Source organism: Protopterus annectens, chromosome 16.part0 (genome assembly GCF_019279795.1).
Source record: "Protopterus annectens isolate FY-2018-M chromosome 16.part0, PAN1.0, whole genome shotgun sequence".
NCBI classification, from domain to species: domain Eukaryota; kingdom Metazoa; phylum Chordata; order Ceratodontiformes; family Protopteridae; genus Protopterus; species Protopterus annectens.
The window spans coordinates 768,492,162-768,519,066 of NC_056750.1; the positions used below are offsets into that span (position 1 = coordinate 768,492,162).

General features: G+C 39.0%; 1 protein-coding gene across 6 annotated transcripts in view; it reads left to right on the forward strand.

Annotated features, from left to right (window-relative positions):
- The window catches only part of GRIN1 (glutamate ionotropic receptor NMDA type subunit 1), a 2,709,836-nt gene that overhangs the window by 118,111 nt on the left and 2,564,820 nt on the right, over positions 1 to 26,905 (forward strand). The window lies entirely within an intron of this gene.

The window sequence follows — 26,905 nt, forward strand, 5'->3', positions numbered from 1 at the left end:
TGGGTAGCGTCCCAAGCACCATCTTTCTCGGGTGGCTCATGAGAGTATGTTTTTCAGGACACTAGACCCAAAAGAGGCCCTGTCCCTGGAGGCCTTGTCAACTTTGTAATGGGTGATAAAGGTATGAGGTCTTGACCAAGTGGCTGCTGCACAAATGTTGTCTATAGGAAGCCTAGCAGAAAAGGCAGAAGAAGTGGATACTGCTCTGGTAGAATGAGCCTTAATTTTGTGTTGTAAGGGCATATTAGTAGCCAAATAAGCAAATGTGATACAGTCAGATAACCATTTAGACAGTGTTGTTTTTGCCACTGGCATACCTTTTCTGGAATCTGAAAATGAAATGAAAAGCTGTTCTGATTTTCTGAACTCTTTTTTTGTTCTATCCAAGTAAAATCTGAGCTGTCTATGAACATCAAGCTTGTGCAGCATATACTCTAAATTGTTGGTGTGATTGGGAAAGAACACTGGCAAATCTATGATCTGGTTAAGGTTAGATTCAGTACAAACTTTGGGTAAAAATGAAGGATTTGTTCACAGAGACACTCTGTCAGCGTGAAAAATCAAATAAGTAGGCTTTATGGAAAAGGCCTGAAGTTCTGACACTCTATGGGCAGAAGTGATGGCTACTAGAAAGATAGTCTTCCATGAAAAGTATTTTAGATCACATCAGGAAGCTGGTTCGAAAGGTGGGAGAATAATACGTGAAAGCATAAAATTTAAATTCCATGGGATATAAGGGGATTTCACAGGTGGTCTGAGATGAAAGGTCTCTTTGAGAAAGGCTTTAGATAGCTTGCGAGACATTATGTTTAATCCTTCATAGCCAAGGTGAAAATTAGAGATAGTGGCAAGTTGTACCCGAACTTTTGCTGCTGCAGCTCCTTTATTGAAAAGCATAGTCAAAAACTCTAATATGGCAGAAATAGGGGCTTGCTAGGGATCAATGTCATTTTGAGAAGCCCATATAGAAAATATTTTCTATTTGCTAAGGTATAGCTTCCTAGTAGAGGACTTATGAGAAGATAGCAATATGTGTTGCATTTCATTCGAGAGGTTATGGAACCTGGCTATGTTGGGAATTGGAGAAGCCAAGCTGTCAGTTTCAGGGACTGAAGAGAGGGATGAAGAGCCCTCGATGAATGCATCAAAAGATATGGAACTGGGTTCAGAATCCAAGGCTCTTCTAACAGATGAAGTCGAGAGAACCAAATGTGATGAGGCCAATGAGGGGCTATTAGAATGATGATTCTTCCCAGGGCTTTTGCTTTCTGCAATACTTTCGGAATAAAGGGAATTGGTGTAAATGCATATAGGAGACCCGGAGGCCAATCGTGTACAAGTGCGTCCCTTGAGGCTTCTCCTGGAGGGGGAATCAGGGCAAAGTAGCTTCAGCATTTTGTGTTCATGTGGTTGGCAAAAAGGTCGCAGCAAGACTGGCCCCACATGTGGAAAATTCTCTCCGCTATCTCTTTCTTGAGGGACTACTCATGAGGGAACAAAATTACCCTGCTCAGTTTGTCTGCTATCACGTTGGATTTCCCCGGGATGTGCATTGCTAACAGTAAGCGCTGGGAGGATGTTGCCCACTGCCATACTCTTAGGGCCTCATGACAAGGGGGATAGGACCTGGCTCCTCCTCCTTGCTTGTTCAAGTACCAGACCACCAACATGTTGTCCGTCTGAATCGCAATTGTTCCCAGAGGAAGAGAGTCCTGGAAGTACTGCAATGCCAAAAGTACCACTCTCATCTCCAGGACATTGATATGCAGATGTGTCTCTTGTTCAGTCCATGTGCCTTGGGCTGTTCTTCCCTGAAAATGCCCCCCTCCCTATCAGGGTCACTGTGGCCACTGGTGGGGGGAGGACAGAAGGACGACCTATCGTTAAATGAAGAGAGGTCAACCACCACTGAAGATCCTTTTTGCATGTGTTTGTGATCCTTATGAGATGAGACATTGGTAAGACCATTGAGTGAATAACAGCCATTGCAGAATCCACATGTGCATGCGACCCAACTGTATCGCTACTATTGCAGCTGCCATCATGCCTAACAATGTTAGCACTTCTGATACTGCAGTGTTGTCTTTGGATACACTATTGTGGACCTGCTGATGAAGCAATAACATTCTTTCTGCTGGAAATCTCAAAGTGGTGGTGGTGGTGTCCAATTCTGCTCTGATAAAAACTATATGTTGCGATGGCGACAAGGCAGACTTTTCTGAATTTATTGTAATGCCCAGTTGACTGCAGAGAGTAAGAGTGTTGTCCCTGGCTTGTATTAGCTGATGCCTGGTGGTGGCGGTGAAGAGCCAATCATCTAAGTACGGAAACACCTGGAATCCCAAACACCTCAGGTGAGCCGTGACCACTGCCATACATTTGCTGAACACTCTGGGGGCTGTAGTGGGACCAAAGGGCAGGGCTCGAAACTGGTAATGATTGGCTCCCAGCCAGAAGCACAGTTGATCCCTGGATGGTCTGGCCATTTTTATATGGTAGTAAGCATCCTGTAGATCTATCGAGCACATTCAATTGTCTTTCCCTAAAAAGGGAAGTAACAACTGAAGCGTGACCATCCATCTATTTCTTTACAGATCTGTTTAGTCTACTGAGGTCCAAAATAGGTCTCCAGTCCCCTGTCTTTTTTGGAACTAAAAAGAATCTTGAGTAAGTTCCGGATCCTATCTGGTCTGCTGGTAGTGGTTAGATGACTCTTTTTCTTAGCAACGTTTGGACCTCTATTGTTGCTTGTTCCCTGTAACTGGGTGGAATGTCCGGGATTTTTGTTGTGAATGGAATGGCAGTGACAAAAGGAATGAAAATATCCTCTGGAAACTATACTTTGTACCCAGTTTTCATTTGTTATTTTGAGCCAGGCATCTGGATACAAAAATAAGCGACCCCTGACTGCCTCCAGAGTAGGACAGTCGGGCCTCCTTCAGGAGCGCTGGTAGGGCTTCCCAAAGAACTGGTCTCTGTTGCCCCAGTTTTGCAGACCCCCACTGCCGTGAGGGTATTGTCATCCATTATTGCCCCTTCTTCTGCCCTTAGAGGGGGGTTCACCACGTGTGTCCAGAAAGGCTCCTTGGGCTTTTTGGAACCACATCTTTCCTCCCTTTTAACCCTTAGGGTAGGGTCTGGTAGGGGTGGAAAAACAGACTCTGACGGCAGACAGAGTCTTTCCTTCCTGGTCACACCTGGTCAAAGTTTCCTTAACTTTGGGCCAGAAAAGGGACGAGCCATCAAAAGGGGTGTTGACAAAGGATGACTTAAAGGGCTCCATGAAGGAACACAAGCACATCCAGGAATGTCACCTGAGAGCAATTCCAGTACCCGCTGCTCTACTCATTCCATCAGCTGCATATGAAATGAGACGGGTCTATATCACTTAATCGAAGACACAAATCTTCTAATACAAATTCATCGAACCCTAAACATCGAATGACAAAAACCACGAACGGCCAAAACCACAAATTATTTCCTAGGGAAAAAATGTAGTTGTCCGTTCCTGGAGTTTGCCCTTTACCCCAACACTGAGCGATCTCGGAGTTGGTATATTTAGTTAGGAGGGGTGTGGGGGGCAAAGCCCCCCACTTAAATTACATTTGAAGTGTTTGTGTTGTTTGTATGGCCATGCAACTTTTTTCCCTTGCAAAAAATTTGTGGTTTTGTCCGTTTGCTGTTGTAGCCTCCTCATGGCTTTGAAGACACCACTGCTCCAATGAGAAGGGACCGCTGGATCCGAAGAAAAAAATGATCCCCTCGGCACCAGCACAGTGCGCTCCGAACCAGAAGTAGGAGCCAAACTCATCAGCGCCGAGGCCCCAAGAGGCAAAGTCAGAACCGACTATCCTCCTCAGACCCTACAGAAGAGTGTCGGCTCCTAGAATCCTCGATCGGTGCCGAGGAAGTCCAAGTAAATGGAACCAATGGCACTGGAACAGGCACTGGTTCCGAAGGCTCAACAATCATCAGGTCCGACTCCTCTGGCTCTGAAGGACCAGTATGGCTTCGAGGAGGAAAATAAGTCGATGGCAATACAGATTTAGTGTCCGAAACCACCTGGGACAGAGCCGACAAAAATTTAGCAAATGCTGGTGCCTGTAGCAACTTCTGCACAACATGATCCACATCCAAATCGGACAGGCTAATTGAGAACCGAGATGAATGGATGAATGGAGGTACTGACTGTAGAATATGTGATTTAAGAACTTCAGACACCGGTTCCAGAACTGGGGACCGGCCCCAAAAAGATAAGACGCTTGACTCCGAGGGCTGTGTTACCGACGTCAACTCTTTTTTAGATTTTTTTTACTTCCGAAGAAGCAGAAGCCTTTGAAGACTTGCTAGATGAACCCTGGTCATTCAAAGCTTTCTGAAATGATGGTTTATAAAGTCCTCTGTCAATAAGTTTTCTTTTTCACTCCTGAAGGACTCTGGATAAAAATGAATGGTAAATGGAGCAGCTTTCCTGTAAGTGCAGGGTCCCAAGACAATACACACAATTAACATGACTATCCGTGACAGACATTTTCTGTCCACATTTTGGACAATTTTTAAATCTTGACTTAGGATGCTTATCCTTAGCCGATCAGCCATACTCAAAAATACAGAATACAAACAGCAATGTACTGTACTGTAAAGAGACACACCCAAACAATTAACAAAGTTTAAGCTAAAGCTAAGATAAAGAAGTAAGCCCTAAATAACAAATGGGCTGAAAATTGAACTATTCAAAAAGCAAACACACACTCAATAACTACTTATTTAACTACCTATATAATGATTTTAAAGTACACCAAAGGGAAAGGGAATCTTAAAGGCCTGTAGAAAAAACGAGGCTAAAAAAGAGAAGAAATATCTCTAAAAATGAGCTATAAAGGCTATCACTATGAAAGATTATCAAAACTAACTAAAATATCTTTAGAACAATTTTTTAAACAACAATTTTAGTTTGAGAAAAAGAATTATACTGGCCCGAGCTGTGCAAGGAACCTCCGATCTATTGCAGTAGCAAACTAGATCTGAGGTAACTGTAGGTGCATCATGGGATAGGGACTTGGCCTCGAGCTGTCTGTAAACCTCGAGCTTTGTAGTAGGCCGACTCAGAGCTGAGGATCGGCTCTGAGCCTATCTGTAAGAATGAACAGCTAGATAGAACAACTTCACATCAATACCTTATAAAGACTGCTGTAACTTCTTAAATTTCAATTTCAACATCTTTAATGACATACTTAATAACATTAAATGGTCCAGCCTCTATTCCCTACCACTGGGTAATGCTGTTCTAAAATTTAATACAATATTTCTTGACATTCCCAATAGCCTCACTCCTATAAGAAAAAAAGAGAGTTAAATTCATCTAATCACTCTCGCTATCCCCTTCTAGCAGGCAATTAATGTATAAGACAGAATAACTCGGAGAAACTGGCAAAAATGCAAATCCAAACAGACATACAAATAACTTTGAAACATGACAAAAAAAAAGTTACTGCTGATAAGAAATATTATTACTTCAACCCACAGGACAACCAAAAACATAACCCCCCCAAAACTTTTGTCCATTATCAAGAAAATATTACATCCTGGGACTCCTAACCTTTGTCCAGACATTTTGCCCTTAGAAATTGCTTCTAAATTTAACTCCCACATTACATCCTGGGACTCCTAACCCTTGTCCAGACATCTTGCCCTTAGAAATTGCTTCTAAATTTAACTCCCACATTATAGACTCAATAGCTACCCTCATCTCAAACTCCCTACAGAATCCTGCCACCCCTAACAAACTTCAAAGTTGTAACAATGCCATTTTCAACTTAAAATCTGTCTCTACTTCCTATATAAAATTTATTGCACAAAGTTAAGCCCCAATCACCCTCTGTAGACAATCTCCCATCTGAATATCTAAAGATTGCTGCTCCCCCCTATTGCTTACCCAATCTCTATCTTGATTAATCGATCCATCCATGAGTCATATGTCCCATCTCTCTGGAAAGAAAAATGTACATCATCCTCTTCACGGAGGGGGGGGGGAACACACCACCAAAATAAAGTTCAGACCAATTGCAATCTTGCCCCCTCTTTCCAAGATCTTAGAAACATGTATTCATAAACATTTGCAATGCTTACTCCAAAAAATTCTATTAATCTCTACCCAACATGGCTTTCACCCAGATCATAGCACAACTGCCCTTGTTGGCTTTTTGGACTACTTCATTAAAGCCAGAGCTAACAACAATTTAGATTCTTCCCTGTTTTTAGATCTCCCTAAAGCTTTTGATACAGTCTGACATACCAAATTACTCTCAAAAATGTCTGCTTTACATTCAAAAGTGTAGATACTCAATTGAGAAGAAAATTAACCTAATGCAATCATCAATAAAAAAACTTCCTAAATTTATTGATCTTCTAATTATTTTGACACATCAAAATATCTCAGAAAAAGGACTTTTATCCAAAATTTATAAGATGATTACAAATACCAGAGAATATTTCAAAGAAAGTTATTGGAATTATTTTAATTTCATAAAATAATTATTATCCAAGTGAAGAAGAAAAAAATGTTTATATCATCCTCCAAACTACTTCCTCATTAAATTGGAAGTTATTTTCTTGGAAATTTAAGCATAGAGCATGTATTACTCTGCATAAAATTGAATTAATGTATAAAGATATTGGATTTTGGAGATGTAAGCTGAACATTAAACCAGACTGGCAGCATATGTTTTCTGAATGCAATATAATTTAACCATTCTGGAATTATATTAGTTTTTTTACAGTTACTATTTAATGATTAATTTTGTTTAATACTCCAATTCCTTCAAGTATTAAAAAAAATAAATCACTCACTTTTTTGGAGCATTCTATTAACTACAAAAATAAAATCACCAAGAGTTAGAAACATGAATCCACTCCATCTTTGAAAGAAATTATAATCACTGCAATGGAAGTCTGTCATCTACAATTACTTACTTTGAAGGCAAGAACAACTAGAACTACGTCATACAATGCCTGGATGAAACTTAAAGAACTGCTAAATAAACAGTCATCAACTGTTTAGAAACAAAGTTTACTTTATAAACGTATGAAGTTTATTGTTTATAGTAGACACCCTGTAAATAGTTGTGTTTATTTTGTTCTGATTTTCTTTATTCTTTGTTTACTGCTTTAACTATATCTATATCTATACATATATATATATATATATATATATATATATATATATATATATATATATATATATGTGTGTGTGTGTGTGTGTATATATATTGTAATGTTACATTTTATCTTTTTGTAAAATTTTAATAATATTTGAGCAAAAAAAAAAATGTCTGCTTTAAGCTTTTCCAGTACAACAGTCACTTGGTTCTCTAGCTACCTATCTAACTGGCTACAAGTTAAATGGTTCTCTACTTACTCATCTTTTCTCCCAGTTAATACAGGTATTCCACAAGGGTCTGTACTTGTCCCTCTCCTTTTTAACATATTTATAAATGATCTATATACATCTTCCCAACAAGCTACACTTATACAATATGCAGATTACTCCACTGTCATTTATTCATCTAAAAGTCCTTCCCAGTTACAGTCTATCACTCAGCAGGTTTTCAACACTATTGAAAACTGTCTTAGGGACAATCAGCTTTTCCTAAATCCAAATAAAACAAAACAGATCTTATTTCTCCCCAAACACACATAAAAGACACCTTCAAAATATCCTTTCTTAACAATACTGAAATTAAAGTTGTATCTCACACAAAGTTATTTGTTGTCATAATAAATGATCAACTAAAATTTGATCTTCATATTCAAAAGTGCATAAAAACACACCAAATCTGGGTATGTTCAACAGATTAAAAATATTCCTTACCAACTCCTAAAGAATTACTCTAGCCAATATATACTTCCTACCTTTGCTACTATATGTCTATCCCATTTTCACCAACATCAGATCACCCTAAAAATCAAACTTGAGCTTTGCTATAAAAAAGTAGCTAGATTTTCAGCCGATCAGTTATGCAATTCCCACCATTGCTCTGTCATCAGATATTTAAACGACTCCTCGCTCATAACATGGTACACCAATCCTCATACTGCCAAGCAACCAGCACCATTCATAACCATTAACTCCCTAATTGCCCTCTTCACTCATCTGAGAAACACCTCCTTGAAATCCATAAACCAAAAAATCTATTGGTCACTGCCTATATTCCTACTCAGTAGCCAAGGTCTGGGACAGTATTTCTACAAATATTAAAGCAATGCCATGTAGTCACATATTCAAACAATCTCTAAATAGATTTCTCCTTAATCCTGGCTCTGTACATGTCTTACACCAGGCTGACAATACCCATTATCCCCTTCTTCTCTTCTCTTCTCTTACTTTCTCTCCCCTCTATTCCTTCTCTTTCCCTGGCCCTTCATTTCCCCCCTTTCCTTTCCTCCCCTCTCTTATTAGCCAAAACACCAGCTACTTCTCTGAAGCCTCCCTACTTTAACTCCACTTCCTAATATCCTCCCAAATGCAAATTCTCTTTCTTTTCCTTTCTCTTAGTATTTTTCCTATATTGAAAATGTGTAACATCTTTACCACTGGTTCTCTGTTGACTGTACTTTACTAGGTGATCAATATCCTATGACTGTTGTTCAATATTCTCTGTATGATTTTCTGATCTGACTTTAATTTACCCTATATGTTAATTCTACTATTTGTTACTGCACTTCATGTGATAATAGTATGTAGTTAATTAATTGAACTATGTATGTTGGATTTTTTCTTCCTGGGCCTCTGTTGACAATGGGATTCATGCCCAGTCAGACTTTCCCAGAAAATAAATGCCAAATAAATGAATATTAGCAGAATCATAATATATCAAGGAAGAAGTATAATAAGTCGACAAAAGGCATTATCTCATTAATACCTATGTGGTGTGGAATGTCAAAACTTTATTATTCTATTCACATCTTGCATTTCAGAAAATCTTCTGAAAAACAAACTTAAAAAGCATAAAATAAACAAGTGCAAGTATTTTATGAAGAATAAAAAATATAAAAAGTCTGCAAATAGCAATGTTAGCAATAAAATGTATTATTTACAGTGATAATAGTCAGTGCATTTATAGCCTTTTCCCATAAATATTGTAATATATCATAATGCACACAATGTCCACATTATACTTTTCTAAACTTTCACAAACAAATGTTCATATCTTGAAAACTATGTAACCTAGACATATATTGTAAGAACATATTTGGTAACCAAACATAAGCTTTCACATAACTATACGAAATTCCTCTATAAGTGCATGCTTACTAAGATAGTTACAGAAATAGGAAAACAGATGTTTAATTGTATAATCAGTATTACAAATAATACTGGATATCTCTGAATATGTACAGTTTACAGTGCAAATATGAAAGACAGTTTTTTTTCAATAATATCTAAGGTTCCACCTGAAGTCATGCAACACTTTGTAAGTTGTTTGATTCTGAAGTATTAAGTACATATGAAAATATTTATTTTCATAATTACTAATAAAAAACTAGAAATATTTCAGGTATAGTGTTATATAGATGAACATTGACAAGTCACTTGTCTCCCACATTGGTGTTTCACACCATTCACCTCAATAAAATGTAGGCCTTTCAGTTATGAAAATATAAACAGAGATATGAAAATATAAATAATAAGTGGCAAACAGATATATTTCTCCACTGCAGGACATCCTAGAATAACAGCCTTAGTGTCACTGTGTTAATAACTCATTGCTCTTCCTACTACTGCTTATTATTAGTTGGTAAGTCACTTAGTTAAAGAAGCCAGACCCAAAAAAGCTGTGGATGCCTTAAGGAGGTATAGGTGTTATAGGTTTGACTGAGTTAGTCTTAGAAGCATGGCATAATTGTACATATTCAAAATCAGTGTTTAAACACTAAACAGATCATCATGATAGATGCATAAGTACGTACAGGGGAGCCATAGCAAAGTTGTAACATACCCAAGAAGTGTAAACAAATGTTAGGCAGTAGAAAAACAGCAGAACAAAATAAATATAGAAACTGGCATTATGTTGCACAACAGCTCAATGAGGGAGATCAGACTGAGAATTTATTTTTATAATAGCTCAGCTGCACATCCATTTGTTTGGGAGGTTGGTCTCCAGCCACTAAACAAACTTCAGTGGCTGGAATTTCCGCACCTTCTCCTACAATCTCAACTCCACACTGCCTTTTCCATACTCAACAACCCCTCTACCTGCCCTGCTCTCGCCTCCCATGTTACTCTCTACTCTCCCCCCGGCCTCTCCGGAGTGGTGGCATCTTCTCTCAGTTTATAAACTCAAAAGGAATATTGGCAAGCTACTTTACAAACACTCCGTTTCACTAAATTGGAACAAACTCCCTCTCCATATTAGATCCAACCTTCCCTTTCCCTGTTTTAAAAAGGAGCTTAAATCCCACCTACTAAACTTGAAATGATGCCGTTGCCTTGACCACATGTAGTCTTAGTCTGTCCTACTGTATAACCTGTTGCATCTCCTAACATTCTTTCTCTGTTACTAATTTCTGCTTAAACTAACCTCCTAAACCCTCAGCTCTACTACTACTATAGCCCTACTATAGCCCCTTGTTTCTCTCCCCCCTCCCATTCTCCACACTATTTATCTCCCCCCACTTCCTATCAATTCCTATACATTGTCCTTCTTTTGAACAACAATAATTTTTTTTGTTTTTGCTCTCATATGTAGTAAATTTTAGACCACTGCTATCAGTGCAACCCTTAATGTTCATAATTTTTTTCTTTTGTTTTTCTCTTTAAAATTAATTTCATATTTGCATTGTTATTTTTAATAGTTTTTGTCCTGTATGTTTATCTTTGCTTATGTTTGCTGGGGCTCTTTCCCCTTGGGTCTCCACTGAAAATGGGTTGCTTATTATCAATGCACTGCAAATTCTTTTTTACAATTATTTTGTATTGTGATTGTTATTTAATAGTTGTATATTGTCACTTTATCTTTACTTATGTTTGCTGGGGCTTTCCCCCTCGGGTCTCCACTGAAAATGGGTTTGTTTGCAAACTCAGTTGGACTAGCCTGGTTAACAAATGTGAAATAAATAAACAAGTGCATTTCTGTTATAGAAGCTTTTTTTATTTTAGCAGATTATTCAATAGTTTACCAATGCAAAGTAATATTGTTAAGTCCCCATGCTTGTTTGTGGATTAGGAGAGTTGAATTATAGCAAATGAATGATTAAAACTGAGTCAGGTGAGATTATGCTGAATGGCAGTGATGAGCCTGATTGTAGTGTCATGATGCAAATCTGGTCATTTTGCTTCACACTTGTAGGACTGTATGTTACAATTAATAGACCAAATTTTCTAGTAGATGAAGAGTAATTTACTGACATAATTATATAAAATCTAGCTATTTCTCTCCTATCCTTCTTCAATCTACATAGTGACATAAGAGAGTTTCTTTAAATCCTGCATTCTTTATATGAAGGTTAACTTTCTGCTGGTTCTGGCACTCTACTTCTGCTGGTGATGAATCAAGTCGAGTGATATGAGTTTTTTTTTAAAACAGCTTTATTGAAAACATTAATGTAACGAACAGATATTTTGAAAAAGGATTGAATAAGTTGAATTTTTAAAAGTACAATATTTAAAAAAGAAAATATTAATACAATAACTATAATAACGCAGAAAACTATAGACAGTGGTGTTTACTATATATCAAACAACAAGATCAATTAAATTAATTTTTGCAGAAGAAAAATAAAGATAAAGAACAAAGAAATATTACTGCATTAATCATTTATCCAGTTCTTTAACTAATAATTCATGTATATTTTCCAATTTGTAATATAAATTTGTATTCCTCGTAGATTTAGATTTGATAGTTAACATTTCTAACTTAGATATTTCCAAGGGAAGACCTTTAAACTCTTTAGATGAGGGAACATATGAGGAATTCCAGTTTTTATAATTGTTTTCCTGGCAATGAACAGTATAGACCAGAGCAAAGAATATTTGCTTTTATTTATACAGTCTGGAACAGGTGTATTGAGTAATACAAGTGATTTTGTAAGCACAAAATTGTCTGTAAAAATTGCCTGTAAAAAATATTAACTTCTTCCTAAAATTTCTTTAATAGCACACAGTCATAAAATATATGGTTCCAATCAGTGTTTGTTTCTATATTACATCTCCAGCAAACAATATCTTGCTTAGTTATCTTACTCATTTTCTGTGGAGTGAAAAAAGATTTATGTAAAAATCTCCATCTCAAGATTTTCCATTTAATGGAAGAAGTGGTTGTGCTGGCTGATTGAAGGAAATTAACTTTGTCTTTTTGTGAGGGAATAAAATTATTGATTACAGAAAATTAATTCCAATAGTTATCTGAATATACATCTGAATCTTGTTTAATTGCTCTATAAATAAATGATATACTATTTTTAACTGGTAAAGTATTATAAGTAAATAAAATCAAATATTGAATAAGTATGTGTATTGAATTCTTAGCATTTGAGGGGATTAAAACTAGCTTATCTAGAATATATTTTCTAAAATCTTGCAAATCTGACAAAAGTAAAGTGTTAAGATTATATTCCTCTACAAGAGCATTAATAGATTTTGCCTAATTTTTATTTAGCATTTGATGCCAGAACATTAATTATTTTTGCTTAAATAGAAACATTTTAGAATAATATGCAGAGAGAATTATCCCTTGTGTACAGGCAATAGGGAAGATGAGCAACAACCAATTCTCAAAGATTCTAAACCTAAATATATAGTTGTTAAAGGCCTTTAGAATTAAAGTTAATTGGAAAAGTAATCTCTCAAATTCCATATAAATGAATTATTTATTAACTATGATAGATGGTTATTATCTTTATTTTTGATATTTTGAGATAAATGTAATATAATTTCTTTCCATTTTGCAAAATACTCTCCATCTATAAAATAAACAATTGTTTTAATAACTGATGAAATTTAATAAAGTTCTAGATTTGGTAAAGATATACCTCCATTTTCCCAGCTATACATATGATAGGACAGTGTAATTCTAGGCTTTATCGGATGCTACAAAAAGGTGTTAATCAGTGTGTTAATTTTTTTAATAAAAGAGCCTGTCGGGAGAATAGAAATAGATTGTATTATGTATAAGATCTTTGGCTGCAAAATCATCTTTATAATGCAAAAGTTTTTCATCCATTGTAAATAGAATCTTGTTCCATTTACTTATTAGAGTCCCTATGGTTGCTATACGTTTACTATAATTTAGGTGTAACATATCTTTAATATTAGTTGTCATAATTATACCTAAATATGTTATTTGTTGAGATTGAGGTATATATTTTTTTTATATTGATCTTGCATATTATAACTTTAGGAACCAATTAGGAGAATTTGAGTGTTATTGTTATTAAAGTTAAGACCAGAACTTTTTTAAAATATATCCATGCTTTTAAACAATTCTTGTAAGGTGGGGTTAGTACCACCATATTCATCTTCTTTCGGCTGTTCCCATTAGTGGTCACCACAGCGGATCATCTGTTTCCATTTCTTGCTGTCCTCTGCATCATGCTCTTTCACACCATCTGCCTACATGTCCTGTCTCACCACATCCATAAACCTTATCTTAGGCCTTCCTCTTTTCCTCTTACCTGGCAGCTCCATCCTTAGCATCCTTTTCCCAATATACCCAGCATCCCTCCTCAGCACATGTCCACACCAACGCAATCTTGCCTCTCTTGCTTTGGCTCCAAACTGTTCAACCTGAGCTGACCCTCTAATATACTGATTCCTAATCCTGTCCATCCTAGTCACACCCAGTACAAATCTTAACATCTTTAACTCTGCCACATCCAGCTCTGACTCCTGCCTTTTCATCAATGCCACTGTCTCCAACCCATATAACATAGCTGGTCTCATTACCCTCTTGTAGACCTTCCATTTCATTCTTACTGGTACTCGTCTGTCACAAATCACTCCTGACACTCTTTTCCACCCATTCCACCCTGCCTGTACTCTCTTCTTCACCTCTCTTCCACACTCACCATTACTCTGAACTGTTGATCCCAAGTACTTAAACTCATCCACCTTTACTCAAGTCCCTGCATCCTCACCATTCCTCTACCCTCCCTCACATTTACACACATATATTCTGTTTTAGCCCTGCTGACCTTCATTCCTGTCCTCTCTAAAGCATATCTCCACCTCTCCAGGGTCTCCTCAACCTGGTCCCAACTCTCACTACATATCACAATGTCATCTGCAAACATCATAATCCATGGGGCCTCTTGTCTGATCTCATCTGTCAACCTGTCCATCACCACTGTAAATAAGAAAGGGCTCAGAGCTGATCCTTGATGTAATCCCACCTCCACCTTAAATGTATCTGTCACTCCCACCGCAGTCCTTACCAATGTCACACTACCCTCGTATATATCCTGTACCACTCTTACATACTTCTCTGCCACTCCCGATTTCCTCATACAATACCACAACTCCTCCCTAGGCACCCTGTCATATGCTTTCTCTAAGTCCACAAAGACACAATGCAACTCCTTCTGACCTTCTCTGTATTTCTCCAACAACACTCTCAGAGCAAATATTGCATCTGTAGTGCTCTTTCCTGGCATTAAACCATACTGCTGATCACTAATCATTACCTCCCTTCTTAACCTAGCTTCCACTACTCTTTCCCATAACTTCAAGTTGTGACTGATCAGTTTTATCCCCCTGTAGTTACTACAGCTCTGCACATCACCCTTATTCTTAAAGATGGGTACCAAAACACTTTTTCTCCACTCATCAGGCATCCTCTGACTTTCCAAAATTTCATTAAACAATCTGGCTAAAAACTCCACTGCCATTTCACCTAAGCACCTCCATGTTTTCACTGGTATGTCATCTCGGCCAACAGCCTTTCCATTCTTCATCCTCTTCATAGCTGTCCGTACTTCCACCTTGCTAATCTGTTTCACTTCCTGATTCACTATCCCCACATCATCCAACCTTCTCTCTCTCTCATTCTCTTCATTCATCAGCCCTTCAAAGTACTCTTTCCATCTCCTCAACACACTCTCCTCACTTGTAAGTAGGTTTCCCTCACTATCCTTTATCCCCCTTACCTGCTGCACATCTTTCCCAGCTCTGTCCTTCTGTCTAGCCAATCAGTATAGGTCCTTTTCTCCCTCTTTAGTGTCCAATCTCTCATACAACTCTCCATATGCCTTATCCTTAGCCTTCACCACCTCTCTCTTTGTCATGCGTCTCATCTCCTTATACTCATGTTTACTTTCTTCATCTCTTTGACAATCCCACTTCTTCTTCGCCAGCCTCTTCCTCAGTATACTCTCCTGTGCTTACCCATTCCACCACCAGGTCTCCTTGTCCTCCTTCCTCTGTCCAGATGTCACACCAAGCACCTTTCTAGCAGTCTCCCTTACTAGCTCTGCTGTAGTTACCCAGCTATTCGGAAACTCTTCACTGCCTCCCCATGCCTGTCTTAACTCTTCCCTGAACTCCACCTCACAATCACCCTTTTTTAACTTCCACCACTTAATCCTTGGCACTGCTTTCACACTCCTCCTCCTCTTCTTGATCACCAATTTCATCCTACAGACCACCATTCTATGCTGCCTAACTACACTTTCCTGTCACCACTTTACAGTCTCCAATCTCCTTCAGACTGGCCCTCCTACATAGGATATAATCCACCTGTGTGCATCTTCCTCCACTCTTGTACGTCACCCTATGCTCCTCCCTCTTCTTAAAATACGTATTTACCACAGCCATGTCCATCCTTTTCGCAAAATCCACAATCATCTGACCTTCTGCATTCCTCTCCTTAACACCATACCTACCCATCATTTCCTCATCCCCTCTGTTCACTTCACCAACAGGCCCATTGAGGTCTGCTCCAATCACTAGTCTCTCACCCTTAGGTACACTCACCACCACTTTATCCAACTCACTCCAAAATTTTTCTTTCTCATCCATCGCACACCCAACTTGTGGAGCATATGCACTAACAACATTCAACATTACACCATCACTTTCAAGCTTCATAAATATCATTCTATCAGACACTCTCTTCACCTCCAAAACACTCTTGGCATACTGTTCCTATAGGATAACGCCTACCTCATTTCTCCTGCCATCCACACCATGATAGAACAATTTGGACCCGCCTCCTATACACCTGGCCTTACTTCCCTTCCATCTGATCTCTTGCACGCACAATATATCAACCTTCCTTCTCAGTTATACTGCCAACATTCAAAGTTCCTACCCTCACTACTACACTCTTAACCTTCCTCCTCTCTTCCTGCCTTCGGGCATGCCTTCCCCCTCCTCTTCTCCTTTGGCCAACAGTAGCCCAATTTCCACCAGCACCCTGCTGGCTAACAGTACTGGTGGTGGTCATTGTTAACCCAGGCCTCGACCAATCCGGTATGGAAATATGAAATGTTCTCCGCATAAGTAATTTGGTAGAGGTTTTATGCCAATGCCCTTCTTGAAGCAACCCTCCCCATTTATCCGGGCTTGGGACCGGCACAAAGAAATGCACTGGCTTGTGTATCCCCAGTGGCTGGGTTGGGTTAGTACCACCAAGAGTGATTAATACATCATCAGCAAACATGTGGATTTTTGATGTTTCATTAAGGTTTAATCTATAACCTTGTATACTATTGTTAAACCTTATTAAGTTAGCCCAAGGTTCCACAATTAACGTGAATAAAAGAGAACCCGCAGCTGATGGATCTTGCAGGGTATCTCCTAGCTCCTTGAGGAGATCCCTCTGAAGACGGGTGAAGTGGCACAAATAATTCAGCGACCGCATGGAGAAGGTCGCTGAGGAAAACATCCGCTTCCCGTATCTATCCATCGTCCTAGACTCTTTGTTAGGGGGATGGACAGGTACAGAAGTGTCAGCCAACTCCTTTTTCGTGGCAGCTGCTACCACCATGGCATCAATGGGGACACCCTTTGTCAGAAACTGTTTATCTTGGGGGGCCGTGATAAACTTAGTGGGCCTGTGAGGGGTTGGTTCCAGTGTGTCCAGAGCTGACCACGCCTTCCGAGCCACCACTTCCATTAATGGATCGAAAGGCGGAGACACCCAGGAGGTGGAGGGGAGAGAACCAAACACATCCAAGTATACCGACTCGTCCTCAGAAGGGTTAAGGGCAGACCAGTTCCCCCTCTGCTTAAGGATCTCAAAGATGTCTGAGAAAGAGACATCTTCAGAGGGGGATCTTGGTGACCCTTCCGAATCCTCCAAGTTAGTATCTGACGTGACCGACTCTGGGGAGTCGACATGTTTCTTCTTACATTTTCTCTTTCGTGGGGGCTCCTCTGAAATCTCAGGGGAGGCCTCGGAAGAGGAAGATACACCCTGTGGGGTGACCTGGAGCATTTGATCCCCTCGCTTGGCATCTGGAGGAGGGGCAGAGACCAAAGCAGGCACCCTGGGGGGAGAAGCTGAAGGGGCTGATCAAGGTGCAGACTCAGAAGTCATCACGCTCCTCATGAACTTGAAGGCGCCCCTGTCTGGCACAGAAGAGGGCCACCACTCTGAGGAGACAGGAATCCTCTCCGGCACCAAAAGGGACAGCTCCGAGGCTGATGTAGGAGCTGAGCTTACCTGCGCCGAAGCTCCGAGAGGGAGAACGGGGTCAGACAAAGGTCCGATGCCACTCGCCCCCTCTGAGCCGACGAGGGAGTCTCGGCGCCCAGATCCCTCCAAGGACGGAACCATTGAAGAAATCGGAGCCGACGAAGGAGCCGAAAGGGGAAGCATCGGCGCCGACGTTTCCAGGATCCGAGCCCCAACAAGCTCCAGCTCCGAACTAACAGGAGGAGTCGGAGGAAGAACTACTTCAGAAAGGGGAGCAGCCACAGCCTGATGAGGAGGGCTAGTTAACATTTTAGCCAGGGCCTGCGATTTGAGGAGTCTACTAACCACTCTCTCCAAGTCATGATCGGACAGCCTCGAGGACCGAGAAGAGTGGGACCTATGGCTCAGTTCGGACTGTAGCAAAGGTGATCCCGGAGCCAAGCGAATCGACTCCAGGGATGGCGATCTGGATCGCTTACGGCTCCTTTATGGCTCCGACATCAAGGTTGGAGCCGAGAGAGATTTTGATACTTCGGTCCCAGCCGGAACCGAAATTGAAGCAGATGCTCCACCTGGCGACGGCTCCGTACTGGGAGCCGACGGCTTGGTGGGCTTAGGGGTTTTAGCTGGCTATGACTTTGCCGGAGACCCCTCGGGTTTTAATAAACCCCTGAGAATTAGCTTGTTCCTAAGCTCCTGCAGGACTCTCGGACTAAAGGCATGACATACCGAGCAAGAGTCCTGCAGGTGTAGGGAACTCAAACAATAAAAACAAGAAGTGTGACCGTCTGTCAGAGACATTTTCTGACAGCACGAGTCACACTTCTTGAACCCTGATACCTTGGTATCCTTTGACATGTTATAAATCAAAGGTATACCGAGGGATGAAATTTTAGACTAGTGCAAAAAAAAAAAAAAAAAAAACACACACACTCACACACAAACACTAGTCCCACACCTTCACACAAACATTTTAGTAACTATACAAACTAAAACTAAGAAACTATGATTTTAGACTATAAAGGCTAAACACTACTTCCTACTGAAAACAATGAAGGGGATAGCCTCTAACTTAAACGGCCTACTAGGGTGATGGATGGGGGGGTAAAAACTCTCTAAGTAAAAAACAGTTTCCTAAGGGTCAGAAAACACAGGGAAACCTAAGACTAGCCTACAGTACTACTCTGATTAATAAAAAGATTCTAAAAATATACACAACAGTTAAGCTACTAAAAATATAAAAGATTAATACGACCTGAGCCAGTGAAGCGCAACCTCGTAGCTGAAGCAGCAAACGAGATCTGGGGGTCTAGCACCAGGCATTGTGGGATATAGGGAGGCCTCAAACCAGTAAGTAGCTCTCGAGCTTTAGAAAATGGCTGAGTCGGAGCCGAAGGTCGGCTCCGAACCCAACCAGCAAGAATAAAGGTGAGAGAGACAACTTAACATCATTATTTCCCCATCTCCATATATCTGAAAACAAGAGCATAGAAAATACTGTATTATAGTTTCCCACTGTAAAATAAGATTCCAATAAAGTCCTCAGTATTTTCTAGGAAGGAATGTAGCATCAATTTATGATTAGTAGGGAATGATCTATGATTGAGAAGTGGTTATAGATGAAAGGACAACTATTCCATGACATTAACTTTATATACATATGTTTGTGTTGTCTCTTTTTTTTCTTTTTTCCTCTTCCCCTCCTCCCTTTCCTTTATTCCCTTTCCTTCCTTTAAAACGTTTGCTAATCTGAAACAGCTTCTTTCTTCCTCAGAATATAGCATCACATTAGTTAATATGGCAAACATCTACATCTCAGACTATACTGTATACAATAAACTAGTTTCATACAGAATATGTTATGTTTCAGTCATTATTTGTTAATCTTCTATCTGTACTAGAATTATTCCCATGTCTGTTTTCCATGTCTTGTAGAAGAATATTAAATTCTACATACATCTCATGTAAAGATATTTTTTTAATATTTTAATGATGTTGCTATTATATGCTATATGTTTGTTATACCAATCAGAAGAAGCTTTACTCAAATATAGTAGGACTATAAATACAAGTGTAAAAACATAAGGGATGAAGAGCATCAAAGTGATCTGTGTATAAACACTTGCGCTTTAATATAAGTCATATTATACAGGTTACTTAGCTGCAGTTCTTTCATTTGGCCTGTAGATGGCAATAGAGACTATCTATTCATGCTATTATCCAGTTTTGTGAAGCTTCTCAGCACAGAGTTCAGCCTGTAAATATCTCCATGGAAACAACACTTTTTTGCTGCTTTCAGTTGTGGCAGCCGCAGTGCGATCGCATACCATGGTTGTTCAGCAGTTCAGATGCACGAGATTGAGGAGGGAAAACATTTGCAGTTTTTTCTTTAAGAAAGCTGTTGATTACCTAGTGACAGGACCAGGAAATGCAAAAACGGACAGAAAAAAGGCAAAAGGGAGGAAAAGAGCTAACATATAACAATGCAAAACCAACAAATTCCATCTCCCAAACCCAGCAAACCACTAGACCACCATAAACACATCAATCCATACTAAACCCTCCATTTATTTACAACAAGCAGCTAAAAGAAAAGAAAGAAAAAAAATTAAAGCCTCTCCACAGTACAATAATCAGGGAAATCCACCACAGTTATCAAAGAGAAGCTGTTCATTAAACATTGCACCCACATATTCACATTTTTAAAAATAAATATCTGATGACTTACTCAAACCATATCAGCTCGCTGAAAGGAAGGAGGTCCTTCTACGTGGTACACCTCATCATAAAAGGGTTCTCATCCAGGAAAAAATAGGTCATTGTTCCCCTCTACTCGACACTCAATAGACCCATTATAGAGTACAACGCCCTTTTTGGAATGTACCTCACAAGACATCTGCAGCAGCTGGAAAGGCCACAGAAGTACCTCACAAAGAGGATTACTGGCCTCAAACAAATGCCCTACACTGACCGCCTCAAAAAACTCCAGCTTTACTCCGTAGCATATCGCCTACTCCAAGGTGATCTCTGCCTAACATATAAAGCTATGTCAAACCCAGAGCTGTTGGACATGCTACATTTAAAGAAATCCCAATCCCTCCAAGCTACATGCTCTAGGGACCTAAACCTTGTCACCACAATAAACAGGAAATGCTGGAGGGATAGATTCCTGTCCGAGAGACTTCCCATACTCTGGAACAGTCTACCCATCTATGTCAAGCAAAGTTCTCCATTAGCACTCTTCAAGAAAAATTTTGATGAGTGGATGGGAAATAGGAAATATACCCCTGGGATCACTTCTGTGTCTTTGCTCGACAGTGGCACAGGAAAATAACTTTCTTGGGTGGCATAAGCCAGGGAACCTTGTTGGCTAGGCTTATGTAGGCCCTTGGGCCGATAGCCTAGTACCTACCTATGAACCTATGAAAGGGACAAAACAAAAACATTTCACATGTCTATTACCACAAATAGCACCATATTCCAGCAGCAGAGCAATAGACAGGAAACACAATCATTAAAGCAACATTATGGCAACAATATCAATAAAAATTCTCTCTTCACAGAGAGACAGGGAAATAAAATGGCAAACAATTAAAAATAAAGAAAACAGCTTCTACTGCAACAAAGACCCGCATTCCTCATCTGTAAGTCTCCGTATCTACCATAGTTCCCAAGATACCATAAAATTCAGTTCCGAAACATACAGAGCATTTATTATAACAAACAACTACTAATATTAGATATCAATGAAAATTCTCTCTTCACAGAGAGACAGGGAAATAAAACGGCAAACAATTAAAAATAAAGAAAACAGCTTCTACTGCAACAAAGACCCTTATTCCTCATCTGTAAGTCTCTGTATTTACCATAGTTCCCAAGATACCATAAAATTCAGTCCCCAAACATACAGAGCATTTATTATAACAAACAACTACTAATATTAAAAGATAATACCTAATTAAATAAATAAATAAATAGCTTTTACTTGTTATAATAATTGAGCTACTTTAAATAAAATAAACTAGACTTAATAATAACTATAAAAATACCATTAAAACAACTATGTACCATAAAAAGAAATTTAAACAACAAAGACTCACCTGTTGAACCATTTCCACTTCCCCAACTTCTGGGTTAATTATTAAGACTTAGGCAAATGAAAGCCATTGTAAAATAGTTTAACTAATCACTTATTCTTGACTTTCTTTTTATGTTCAGAAATCTTCCAGGAACTGTTATCAGCATTTCTTTTAAGGCTGTCATTTGCATAGTCCATATCCTCTATTTTATCAAGCAGTTTTCTTGTTTTGACAAAAGTAATGGCAAAATCTATGTCATCAAATATTTTTGGACCATCTTGGAGAAATAATTTTAATCTGGCAGGAAATAATAGGTGTGTCTTTATTGGGGCTTTCTTTTAGCATTGGCAAAAAAGCTTTCTTTTGTCAATTACAGAAGATGGGTAATCATTATCAAACTGTATGGCATTTTCTTTATATTTAATAGGAGATTTAGCCCACACAGTCTTTAACACTATCTCCTTGTTGTGAGATGATAGAAACTTCACTATAAAAGATTTAGCAAAATTGGATTTACCTTTTTTTGTAGTAGCCAAGGACCTGTGGGCTCTCCCTATCCCACATGAGAGAGCTTCAGGAAGCTGCAGTACCTCAGGAAACCAAGAAGTTAAGAATTTTTCCATATTACCTTCTTCTACAAGAAAACCAAAATGTCTAACATTATCTCTTCTTGATCTATTCGTTAGATCAATTTTTGTTTGTAAAAGAGTATTTTGTTTTAAGAGAAAGTCTATATTATGCTCATTTTCTTGAATTCTTGTGTCCATATCATTCAGTGAAGTCTATACCAGTAATCTGTCTATTTTGTTGCTTAAGGTCTTCATGTAACATTTCCATTTGTTGGGAACATTTTTCTTTGAAGTTGTCCAGTTTTGCATCCATGATTCCATTCTATCAATTTTTGTTGTCAGTTCTTGAATATTAGATAATAGTGATTGAAGTTCCTTCTTAACAGTTGTTTCCTGAAGTGTAGATTTGGAGTAACTCATTCTGTAGTCTGAAGTCAAAATATTTTCTCTAATACTTTTTGACAGGAAATAATAAACAAGGATGATTAGAAGATTCCGGAAACCAAAAGAACCAAAAAACTTGTAAAATGAACAAGAGCAAAACGCCAACTGGATCCACAGAACAGTTCCTTTTTATTAAATACAACACAACAAGTTGTGTTGTATTTAATAAAAAGGAACTGTTCTGTGGATCCAGTTGGCGTTTTGCTCTTGTTCATTTTACATGATTAGAAGATTCCAAATATGTAAAAAAAAAAAAAAAAAAAAACAAAATTAGGATAGATACATTCACAAAATCCTGTCACAAATATTCTGTAAAGGCAGAACAGAGAGAAAGTGCTGTTACTCAGTGCTCATCTTGGCCACGCCCCCGTGATGATGTGAGTTTTAGCTGATTCGGTCTTACCTAGTGATGTTAGGAAATGATTGCCACAGTGGACTGAAGGATATGATTTAATTTAGTTTTATTTCTGGATAAGGTATGTACTGCTTAACCATGATTGCAGGGAAAGAAAACATAAATGATGCTTTGAGTAGATGGGCTCAGAGAAGTTGCCAGAAATAGCAACAGTTCAGTCATATGCATACTAAATAAAACATTATATGTGAATTTAGGGCGAAAGTGCAATATAGCAGGCATTAAGCAACTGTAAGTGACTTGTGTAACTGAATGCTCACAAATCCCTTCAGCATTAAAGTAATTCCTGTAAGTCTATAGCAACTATAATGTATTCCTTTGATTCTTGTTTGGTGATTAAAAAACAGAAATTGCCCAGAGAGGAAGATGCATAGTGTTTTATAATGAGAACAAGCTCTTTATAATGCACTAATGTGTAGAACCACACTAACTGCTGTTCAAATTGTGCAGTATTTACCATTAATTCCATTTCAAGAGGGCTGGCAAACCACTTATGCCCTGCATCTAACATATTTTAAAGAGGAGAGTGGGGGTTAGTGACAGATCCTAGACAGATGGGTGGTTGTAACATGTCCTAATATTCTTGAATACAATATGTTTGGATTTCTTATAATTGCCAGATTTATTACACCAACACTGGTATCAATGTCTCATGGATGTGGTCATGTCTGTTTGTATTACTGAATCTGCTAAGTCAGTCCATCAGACAGGAATTTGCATCATACCTGGCTGCTGGTAATTACTTCAGTATTTGTGCAGCATTCAATGCACAGTTTATTTATTTATGGGTTTGTATACTCAATGTCTTTTCCAACAGATACATCTGACATATCAGTGAGGTGCCTTACCCAAAGTCTCTACTCCTGCCATTCTGTCGGTGCCACCAATATATCCTGACAACTAGCATGAACATGATATGTCTGACTGCACGGATAGTTCTGCTGTTGCATTTGGCATGTGTACTGCCTGATGATCAGTACTGAATGGCAGCATTGTACATCTTATATTACACAGTGACACAGCAATAGCACATCTGACAGTAGTGGTACAGGTACTTCCTTTGGGATGTGGACATAGTTCTAGACACCTATACCATACATATTAATTAGTAATTTACAGAACACATTCATTATTGTGGGGGCAAAGGAAGTAGAACAGGATTTACACCTGCTACTTGAGATAGCTGATTGCAATGTGAATAGGAGAGCCACTGCTCTGCTACAGACATTCACTCTGTCTGAAATGGCTGACCAAGACATCATCAGTGGAAGGATATACAATCCATGCAGTACTAGGCTCAGTAACATTATCTGCAGAGTTTCTTGAGTTACCTAAACAGTTGCATATTCCTGCCATTCACTGTATTATAACAGGCAGAGATGTGAGCACAGCAAAAGGGAGTAAACTTTGCCATATACCAGGGCATCCAATAACGTTTGCTAAAAAGGCCTTATTTGTGGATGGGAGGAGGCCATGCAGTGCCATGACCCTCAGCTCTAACATCAGTACTGGACACAGGTGTTACTAATTACAACAGTCCACGGCAGAAGACGATACAGTACCAACATCAGCTTGAACCCATTCTTTCCATTTTTGTCAGATCCTAAAGCCTGTTGCATAGTCCTATGACATCAGATATGGTATAGTATGGCGGTGGAAGTAATACAAATACAACATGTGTAAATCATCTGACAGTGTGACAAGTGGGAAGTCTTATGTACATTACATGACTTGTGACATAACACAGAAAGGCTGTGCTAGCACTGCAGGATTCACAATAAGCTCTCTCTCTCTCTCTCTCTCTATATATATATATATATATATATATATATATATATATATATATAAGGCTAATATGCAGCAAATATACTCAGTTACTATATCCACGAATGCAATTTATGTATTTACTTCAATTTGCTTATTAGGATAGAGCACTGGGTTTGGTGTTTGGCATAATGTTTAAGGCACTTACCTCAAAGACACAAGGTATAGTATTTGATTCTCACTTTGAAGGAAACTGGCAATATGTAAAATGGCCTACAAGGCCAGCTAGCCTAGTAGTTACCTATGAACCTATGATCAAATCTGACCAATTTCAGTCTCAGCCCGATGTCAGAAATTGACCAGACATACAAACTGACAAGAATACAATAATACATAAGTGACAATAAAACAGTACAATGGTAGAGTGATACTTTGCATACATAGGAAATCCAATGTATTAATTTACAATATGTACAAAAGTTTCAAAAATACAATATATTATAAAGATAGTGGTTGAGTTAGAGTGGAGAAGAGTTAAAGGAGACATAAGTGATGTGGCCTGAGGGGTAAAAGGAACATTCTGCTTGATTAACTAAATGTGATTTTAGCAGAGAACGGAACTTTGAATAAGAGGATGAGTCTTTATTTCTGGTGGAAAGGACTTCCACAGTTTGAGTCCAAGAACTGAGAATACATGTTCAGAGATATGTAGCTTGGTGAACAATGCTGTGCATGAGCAGGCAATGACCCATGACATGTGGGTTTTTGACCAGGTATCCTCTGTTGGTGTTAATCATGTTGACTCCAGACTAGCATCTGCATAGCTTCTACTGCAGCACACCTCTTCAGGATGTTAGCTATGCAAAGTAGCTGGCTGGCACCTCCACGCATCTCTTAAACTCTTATCATTAAAAGTCAAAGTACTGGCCTTTGAAGATCCTGGTACAGTGTTATTATTTTTCAGAATACAAACTCTTTAGATAACAGACCTAATGTAATTACTGATAAATGGAGGGACAGTAACATAGTGGGTAGTATAGGTACCTCACGTCACTTGGTTCTCAAGTTCAGTTCTCAAATGGGAAGCAACCTGTGCAGAGTCTGCATGTCTTCCCTGTTCATAGGTTCATAGGTGTGTACAAGGCTAATGGCCCTGGGGCCTTAACAGGCCTAGCCCACAGGATTACTCTGGCATAGTGCCACCCGACCTTAGTTTCCAGTGCCTCTGTCTAGTAATGCCACTGGAGTGATCCCTGGGGTGAATTTTCTATTTCCCATCCACTCATCAGGATTTGTCTTGAAGATGGCCAGTGAATTGCTCTGCTTGACATGTATGGGAAGTCTATTCCAGAGCATGGGCAGTCTCTGGGTTATGACCCTGTCCCTCCAGCATGTTCTGTTGATTGTGGTAATGATGTTGAGGTCTCTGGAGCATATGGTGTGGAGGAATTGTGATTTCTTTAGATGTAGCATTTCTAACAGAGCTGGGTCAGACATGGCTTTGTAAGTCAAGCAAAGATCGCCTCTAAGTAGCCAGTATGAGACACAGAATAGTTGGAGTTTTTTTAGTCTGTCCATATAGGACAAATGTTTAAGCCCTAGGATCCTCTTTGTGAGGTACTTTTGTGGCCTCTCCAGTTGTTGCAGGTGTTTAGTGAGGTACATGCCAAATGGGGTACTGTACTCAATGATTGGCATAATGAGGGATGAGTAGAGGGAGACAATGATCTCTTTCTTCCCGGATGCAAAACCCTTAGTAATGAGATGTGCCACATAGAAGGACTTTCTGACCACAGTGGCAATGTGGTGGTCAAAAGAGAGGTTGCTGTCAACCCATGTTCCCAGATCTCTTATAACACCTTCTGTGTTCAGTGGACTACCATTGATGTGGTAATTCATGGGAACTGGGTTTTTACCAAAGAGGATGATGACACATCATCATTGTGTTATGTTTTTTGCTGAGTGCTTCACTATCCTTCCACTTTTCAAAGACATGCTGTA